This window comes from Clarias gariepinus, chromosome 11 (genome assembly GCF_024256425.1).
Source record: "Clarias gariepinus isolate MV-2021 ecotype Netherlands chromosome 11, CGAR_prim_01v2, whole genome shotgun sequence".
Classification (NCBI taxonomy): domain Eukaryota; kingdom Metazoa; phylum Chordata; class Actinopteri; order Siluriformes; family Clariidae; genus Clarias; species Clarias gariepinus.
In genome coordinates, this window is record NC_071110.1 from 15,276,280 (window position 1) to 15,284,799 (window position 8,520).

Genomic DNA, 8,520 nt, shown 5'->3' on the forward strand with positions numbered 1-8,520 from the left:
ACTAATTTTATTCTGTTTGATTGCCATTCTTTTTACTTGGCTCTGGTAGATCAGGGGAGACGTGTTGGTCATCATCAGCATGTATTATGATGTGGGATGTGGTGCGCTGCTGGATCCAGCCTCACTGTCCCTGACCTGTTATAGGCAGAATCTGTTCATTTGAAGCATTTTACAGCATTTACCTCTAAAGCTTTTTCTTATTTTCGCATAACCTTTTCTTCTTCCTCCTTTTCATTCATGTAAATTATTATTAATTTGCTCAGAAAATTCGCTGCATCAAGAAAGGATCAATATCTAAAATGTTTAAGATGCCCACATGTGTGGACAAAGAATACAAAAGTGTATAATCTTTAATAAAGTAAGCCTAATACAATATTGTTTCCAATGCTAAAGCAAACATGATTTTGTTTTAGTCTATTCATTAAATAAAATGCGACAGCGCGCTCCGAGGTGAAGCGCACCCACAGTTACTGTAATCCCCCATCTCACCTTTACAACAGGTGTGAAGTCATCAAACCGGTTTCGCTGCTGGGGGAATTCGCAGAATTGGGGTTTTTAAAACAAATTAACAAGTCCGAGCAGACGTCAGACAGGGGGTTTGGTTGGTTAGAAGTGGCGCTGACGGGGGGGCGGGAGGGAGTCTCGCCCAGGGAGCAATTCAGTGTAGAACCGCCACTGCCTATTTTCCACCACATCACGTACTTCCCGGACCTCGGACTAATCTCCGCGCAATAATAGGATTAATAGGAATAAATTTTATTTAGACTATTAAAAAAAATAACCTGCGTCTATTTTTAGGCGTGTCAGCTGCCACTTTTTAGTTAGAAGTTTTCAATACAAATCTTATAATGCCCACATGACATGTTGGTGAGCTATCCATGCCAATGATCCCAGGCTTGCACCCCGCGCTATGAAATACGAGTACAACGGCCATCCGCGGACAGCAGCTCCTGCCTCCGTCCGCTCGCGCTGGCTCTTCTTTGAAGTCCCTGGGCGCATTACATTTGCCCCGTTTGCATGCCGCACTTCCGCGTTGTTGTGCGCGCGTCTCACTCACACCGCGTAGTAAAATCCACTGTAAACCAACAAACCCCAAGTATTTTATAGCGCGAGTTGGAAGCCCGGGATCTTTAGCAAGGAGAGCTCTTCTTCACCATTCGTGCCTAATTCCGCGGCCCCGCTTCTTCGCATATCTGAAGGGGAGGCCGCCTAACTAGTGAGCGAGGAGCGATATTGATTTGGGCGCACGCCGTGTCACATAGGTATTCAGGGACAGGCATTAAAATGGTTTAGATCATACCTGTCTGATCGATACCATTTTGTAGACCTAAATGGAGAACTGTCTGGTGTAATGCCAGTGAAATATGGGGTCCCACAAGGGTCAGTTTTAGGACCTCTGCTGTTCTCAATATACATGCTTCCCCTGGGTAACATCATTAGAAGACATGGGATTAGTTTTCATTGTTATGCTGATGATACCCAATTATATATCTCAACAAAACCAGATGAAATACCTAAATTGTCTAGATTAACCGAGTGTGTCCAGGACATAAAAGATTGGATGACCAATAACTTCCTTTTACTAAACTCAGACAAGACAGAGATATTACTCATCGGCCCAAAAACCAGCACACAACAGCTTTCACAATTCAGCCTGCGTTTAGAAGGATGTACTGTTACTACTAGCTCAACAGTAAAAGACCTGGGCGTAATATTAGACAGTAACTTGTCCTTTGAAAATCATATTTTCAATATCACAAAAACAGCCTTTTTCCATCTTAGAAATATCGCCAAACTTAGGAGCATCTTATTCGTATCTGATGCAGAAAAGCTAGTTCATGCATTCATGACCTCCAGACTGGACTATTGTAATGCATTACTAGGTGGTTGTCCTGCATCCTCAATAAACAAGCTTCAGTTAGTCCAAAATGCAGCCACCAGGGTTCTCACCAGGTCCAGAAAATATGATCATATAACCCCAATATTATCATCCCTGCACTGGCTACCTGTTCAGTTTAGAATTAATTACAAAATAGTATTACTTACTTATAATAAAATCCCCCAGGCGAGCATGGTCAGCCTCAATGATGGCCCCTCCCCCTCCTGGTGACTTCCATGAGTTACCTCTTTCATGGAATAAGCCGTATTTATCCTGTGTTTTTGTGCTATTAACATTTGATTTGTTCCAATGTCATGGATGAAAGCGCGGCTCTTTATTATGATGTCCCAGATCAGAGAGACGCTCACGGGCTATCTCTCTCCTGGGAGCTCATCCTCTTGGGAAAAATCCCCACTCCCCACCAAGTGTGTAGATAACATCTTCGTTGGTGGGAGAAAATTTTTCAAGCAGCTGGTCAGCCTGGTGCAGCCCTGCACACAATGGCTTTGCAGGCGTACCAGACTGACCTACTGAGAGCTGCACCTTTTAGAGAGGCCGGCAGCGGGGAACCTACTGCCAGCTATGTCTCTTTGGGTACAGAGCATTGAAGAGGACCAGCATCCTTGGGAGGCCGTGGTTCAATCTCCGCCACCACTTGTGTTTTGGAGAGCAGCGGTCTCCAGTGAATCGTTAGGTGTTCGGTCTCTTCCTTCTAAGTTCAGGATGCCGAACACCTAACGCACCCATCTAGCCGAGGTGTCAAAGTTCGTGCACCTTTAGAGAGGCTGGCAGCGGGGAACTACTGCCAGCTATGTCTCCTTAAGCACAAAGCACTGTGGAAAACCAGTATCCTCAGGACAAAGTGTTAGGTGCTCGGGTTCCTCCTGCCGTGTTTCAGGACACCAAACACCTTACAGCCATCACCATCACCACCCCCTCCGTCAGCGTCAACACGTCGCCCTAGCTCAGCTCACTTCTTAGGGTGGAGGCCTAATGCCACAAAGCGTTCTCCTTTCTAAACGAGGTATGAAGTTGAGTGTCATGCGGAATCCGAGCGCAATGCGGGCACATCTGTCTCCAGCGCGCGCCAAATTCATTATAGCATACTCTAAGGGAGTATAAGCTAGGCGAGGTGGTAACTTCACCGCTCCCAGAGTGGTTTCTGTGGTGGTTTAATGCCGGGGGATTTCATCCAAGGGCCAATCCCCAGAGGCAACAAGGGTTACGCGCCGGGAGCTTCGTACCCTTTCTATGTGGTTCAGACCCTCGTCCTTGACTCTGGGTCACACTCTAGGTCTATCCTGTCGTCGCAAGTTGCTTAGGGGCCGGAGTGCGGCCTTAGATAGCCGCCCAGCCCAAGGGATCTGGAGAGGTCATCTTCTCGTGTGGCACATCAATTGCCCCGAAACGATGACTCTATTTCTGGCCCTAAAATACTCCCTCCAGCAGTCAAGAGGTTATCATGTCCTAGCGCGGACACTACAGCAATCTTGTAAATATTGCCTGGGCAGACTAAGCTCGCGCCGCTAAGAAGACTAGCGCACTAGGTTCTGCTTTGAGGACAGGACAAATTCTGTCCCTCAGGATCATTTACATTCTAGGACATGGCGAAACATGCAGACCCAGTCCACTGCCGAACCGCTTCAGTGCTGGAGCTTCTGCAAGAAAGTTGACCTCGGGCTTTTGCCCTAGTACACTCAGAACATACGTAGCCGCTTCTCGCCTACGTCCTGACTGATGGGGCTGGTGGAAAGCACCCCTTAGTGTGCTTAGGCTTTGCCAACTGGCTAGGAAAAGCTGTTCTGCATTCTTACCCAACTATCTTCCACAGTTGAAGCCTTCTGTCCTCCGCCGTTAGCTCCGGAGCAGTAAGACTTCATTCGCTGTGCCCAACTCATGCTCTTCAATTTACAGCACACCTCTGCATTAAGCCAGGGCCGTAAATTAGAGCAGGGTTTCATATGTCGTGGGGCCGCGGCCCAAGGGCGGCCGCCATTAGACGAGTCGGGTTAAAGATGCTAGTGCTCTAGCCTATGAGGCGCATGGCAAACTTCGCCTCTAGTGATTAGGGCCGTTTGACCAGGAAGCTTGCCTCATCTATTGCTCTGGCAAGAGGGGCTTCCAAGCATGGCATGCTGCAGGCTGCCTTTCCGCAAGACATCGGTCAGGCTTCATAGGGGGGATGCCAGGCTCGCGGGTCCTTGAGTCAGCATCCCAGGATTATGTCTAGGACTCTTTGGGGGTACTGTGCGCACACTACACAACCCTGGGGGTCCACACACTTGCAGTGCGGCAGAGTGGGTATTCTCGTTCCCATAGCGCTGTCACGCAGCATTGAGTGTAGCTTTTAAAAGAGACCGTCTCGGGTTACTTTGCTGTAACCCTATTCCCTGAAAAAGCGGGAACGAGATGCTGCGCTCCAATGCCGCACTGCGTGACTGGACATCCTTCAGACAAAATTAACCTGAGGGTGTTTCCGGTTCATGCCTATTTATAACCTCCAGGTGCACCTCATTGGTTGACGTCACCTGCCTGAGGTTATACATGCCAAAATATTTGGTGTGTTTGACACACACGTGCTTCACAACCGGTCACGAGGAATCGTTTCCCATAGCGCTGTCGCGCAGCATCTCGGTCTCGTTTTTTCAGGGAACAGGGTTACAGCAAAGTAAGCCGAGACGTTTTTTCCCTACAAGTGACTTTTCTTCTTGATGAGATGCTGCATTTACCTGCACTACCAAATGACCTGATGATTGCTCTGCTCTTGCTGAGGTTATGGTGGATTCAAAGATGAAAACATCTGGTTCCTCTACCCCGCTGGACAGATTCAAGGCATCACTGTTGCTATAGGATGGGACCTCTGACCTTGCTGTGGAACTACGAGTCTGCCTAGCCTGACTTTCAGTGACAGACTAAGGTTCACCACCACTCAAAGAACTGCGAGAGGGATTGGCAATGATTTTAACATCCATCACCAATATATAAAGTGGACTTACTTAGTTTCTATACTGTATACCAAAATATATAAAAACTCAAAGATGTTCCCTACCTTTTGCATTTAGTTATGTGGTTTTTCATTTTATTTAAAGGAATGTTGGTGTCACAATTCAGCCATTTTGTGAGGGGTCCTTGTTGCTGGAGGGTTGTCAGGCTCTACACACAATATGGAAAAAAAGAAATAATGTACATCTGGTGCTTTTTTTTTGCAATCTCATTTACCAACATGTGGGCAACAAAAACAAAATGTAAACACAAACTGACCTGATATCACCTTCTAAGCTATGATATGAAAATCTCTTATAAGAATTGTTTATATACACATTCAAGAACAATATTACAGATATGAAGTTATGTTTCTAATCAGCTGACAGCGAAAATGATGTGACACATAGTTAGCTTAGCCAGCCATTTGAACTAGTTTATTATTACGTGCAAATAGCCATTCAAGTCATTACTCACGTCTTCCAAAGCAATACTTTTCTGCAGTGGCCTGTGTATCCAGTATCTGGGCTTGGGATTGTGCACAGGTTACGGCTTCGTGTTGTACCAGATATTCTCAACAGCTCAAACCCTCCTGTGTCTTTTAGCTAAAGGAAGGTTTCCTCAATCTTTACCTTTACCATTTCTGGATCATCATCTCTTCCTGTAAAACACATAACATGTACATTACTACAAGAACGGTACATATAACAGTAAAAAATTGTTAAACTCTTGACATATAAACAGACATGTAGCATCACCTTGGAATGAAATCCATTTCTCTCCAAGTTCAGCTGCTGCCAGCTCAAATTTGACTGCTTTTGCTGGCACTGTGTCTGACATATTATCATTTAAACAGAAGAAGGTGTGTGTGTAAATGGCGCAGCATGCTTTCTTGGAAGATTGAGGGGCCAGAGATGAAAGTGGCGCTGAGGAAGGCCTCGCTCTGTAAGGGGCAAACAGTCTTGTGACTTCAACTTTAAAAGGGGAAAAGCAATATTATAATAAATTCTAAAAGTTTAGATTAATTGCTATTTAATTTGAAAACATTATACCCACTTACAAAATCACTACGCTGAACATTTAAAGTTGAAAATTGCTTTCCCTTCACTCACATTTCTTGCATATTAGCAGAGAATATTAAACACTCTCTTTCAAACACTCATGATTAACTATGAAGGAGAATGATACAGAGAAATGTGTTTGTTGTCCAAATGGCTAACATTAACCCAAAAGTCGATTATGTTTCCTCCTACCTAATTTACGGAATTTCCTTGCTATGATTAAAAACAGTATGTAAAAAATCTCGCCCCAGTGACTGAACTAAAAAGCTCATTTTGGGCAGACTGAGAGATTAACCAAGCAGTAATAACATATCGTTACTTACCCTGAACAGGGTTTTGCGGACTTGAGTTGGCTCTAACAGCATTAGCATTTGCTAACGTTAACACTGTAGTGTTGAGTGAACTCGGACCAGGGACAGCTTCATCACCAGTACGCTGCTGCAATGCTCTCTCAGACTAAGGTGAAGACCTATAATCTAGGCAGTTAGCAACTTCTCTGAGTAGCTCAGAAACGGACTTGTCTCCTGCGGCCATGTCCTTCACGAATTCGCACCCAGTGTTTCACATTTTCTTGGTAGCTTAACTCTACAGTATTTCGAGCAGCATACTGCCACCTACTGCATAGAATACGTATTGCACTATTAGACCTAAATCGATACTTCATGCGCTAATACTTATGTCTGAATAAAGGAGCAACCAATCACACAGCTGGCTCCGCCCTATCACTCTTGATTGACAGAATGACTCATTTTGCTGAAAAGTCGCATTATGAAATAAATAGGCCATTGTGAAAAACGGGATTATGAAATAAATACTGACTTTGAAAAAATGACATTTTGAAATAAAAACAGCATGAATTAAATAAAATGCCTCTGCAATAATCTCTGTTATTGTGAAAAATAATGAACATGAAATATTATTTCAAAATAGTAAGTAAATTTATATAACAGAATGCAATATATTACATATTTGTGTCTTATTTATTCATAGAGTTATTTATTTCATCATGTCCTATTTATTTATTTAATGCCCTATTTATTTATTTAATTTTGAACACTTTGGAGTTTCATAGTACTCAACCCTCAAACCTGGAGTTACGTACCTCATAAGTCTATGGGGTGATTGTACATTCTGGATTTTAACACTAAAGAATTATGGTCAATATAAAAACTTAAGAACTCACAACCCATCAGAATATAGTGCTGTTAATAATCCCCAACTCTGCTACTGTAGCATCAACCTCTACCTTGATTGGTTTAGAAAAGTCATGAGCATTTTATTGCATTTTAATTATTAAAATTCCCAAATGCACTTTGAAAATCTGCAGACCAAACAAACAAGGCTAATAGACACAACAAGGCAGTGACTCCTAGATAGGCTATGGTGTCTTGCAGTGGTGAAAAGTAATGAATTCAAGATTCAATTCAAGATTCAAATAACTTTATTAATCCCAGAGGGAAATTGCTTAAAGCTTGCAGATTGTGTGACCTTAAGTCACAGCGAGAGGCACTGCTGGGATTAAATGCAAGTAAATTACATTTACTTGCATTACTGTAATTGAGTAGATTGTTTGAGTAGATCAATCTGCACTGATTGATTGATGGGTGTGGAGAACAAACGCGCTAAATTCACATAAACGATGGTGACGGACAAAACAGATGCCAGTGATACAGACACAGCTAAAAGTAAAATGCCAACAAATTCTTATAAAGCAAACCCCTGGCCATATTTAAGTGACCACTTTGATTTTAAGCACAAGAAAGGCAACAGATTTATTATGCAAGGGTGTACCATCCCCCATCCCACCTCCACTGTTAAAAAAAGAAGTAACTCAGTAACTTTTACTCTGAGTAAATATTTAATGAGCTACTTTTTACTTTTACTTGAACAGCTTTTTATAAGTAACTTTACTTGTACTTCAGTAAAAGTTCATTAAAGTAACAGTACTTTTACTTAAGTACAAAATTTTGTATCACTCTTTCCACCTCTGGTGGCTTGTACAAACTCTTTGCACAAACATTTTGCTGAATTTAAGGTCAAGTTGCCCTTGTCCAGTCAGTTAAAAACAGTACTTAGTTTACAAATGCACAACCATTTTATCCTTGTAGGCAGTACAGTTTGACACATAAGCAAAAGGGGTGTTTACTAACTGTTAGAATGTTGCATGTGTATTTTTATCAAATTCATTTGTCACATACACAGTCATACACAGTACGATATGCAGTGAAATGCTTAGGCAACTGCTCATGACCTAAAATAGAAGACTAATATGAGAATTAAAATATAGGGTAAATAAAACTAGAAAAACATTTAATAAAATATAAAACTAAAGTTAAAAAAATAAATAAATAACTGTATGACAAAAATACACAATATAGAAAATATTTGAAGAATGTTTAACGAAATATAAAACAATAAGAGCAGCTGAACGGGTAGGTATATTTATGTAATTTTTGTATGGAATGGTAGTTGTAATGGTAATGTAATGTCCACTGTTTGTGCAATTCACATATTTAAAGTGTCTAGTGCTGTGCAAAAAATGCTTAAAAAGTGATTTATTTAAAGTGACTTGTGACTTGTGACCACCAGGTGTAGTTG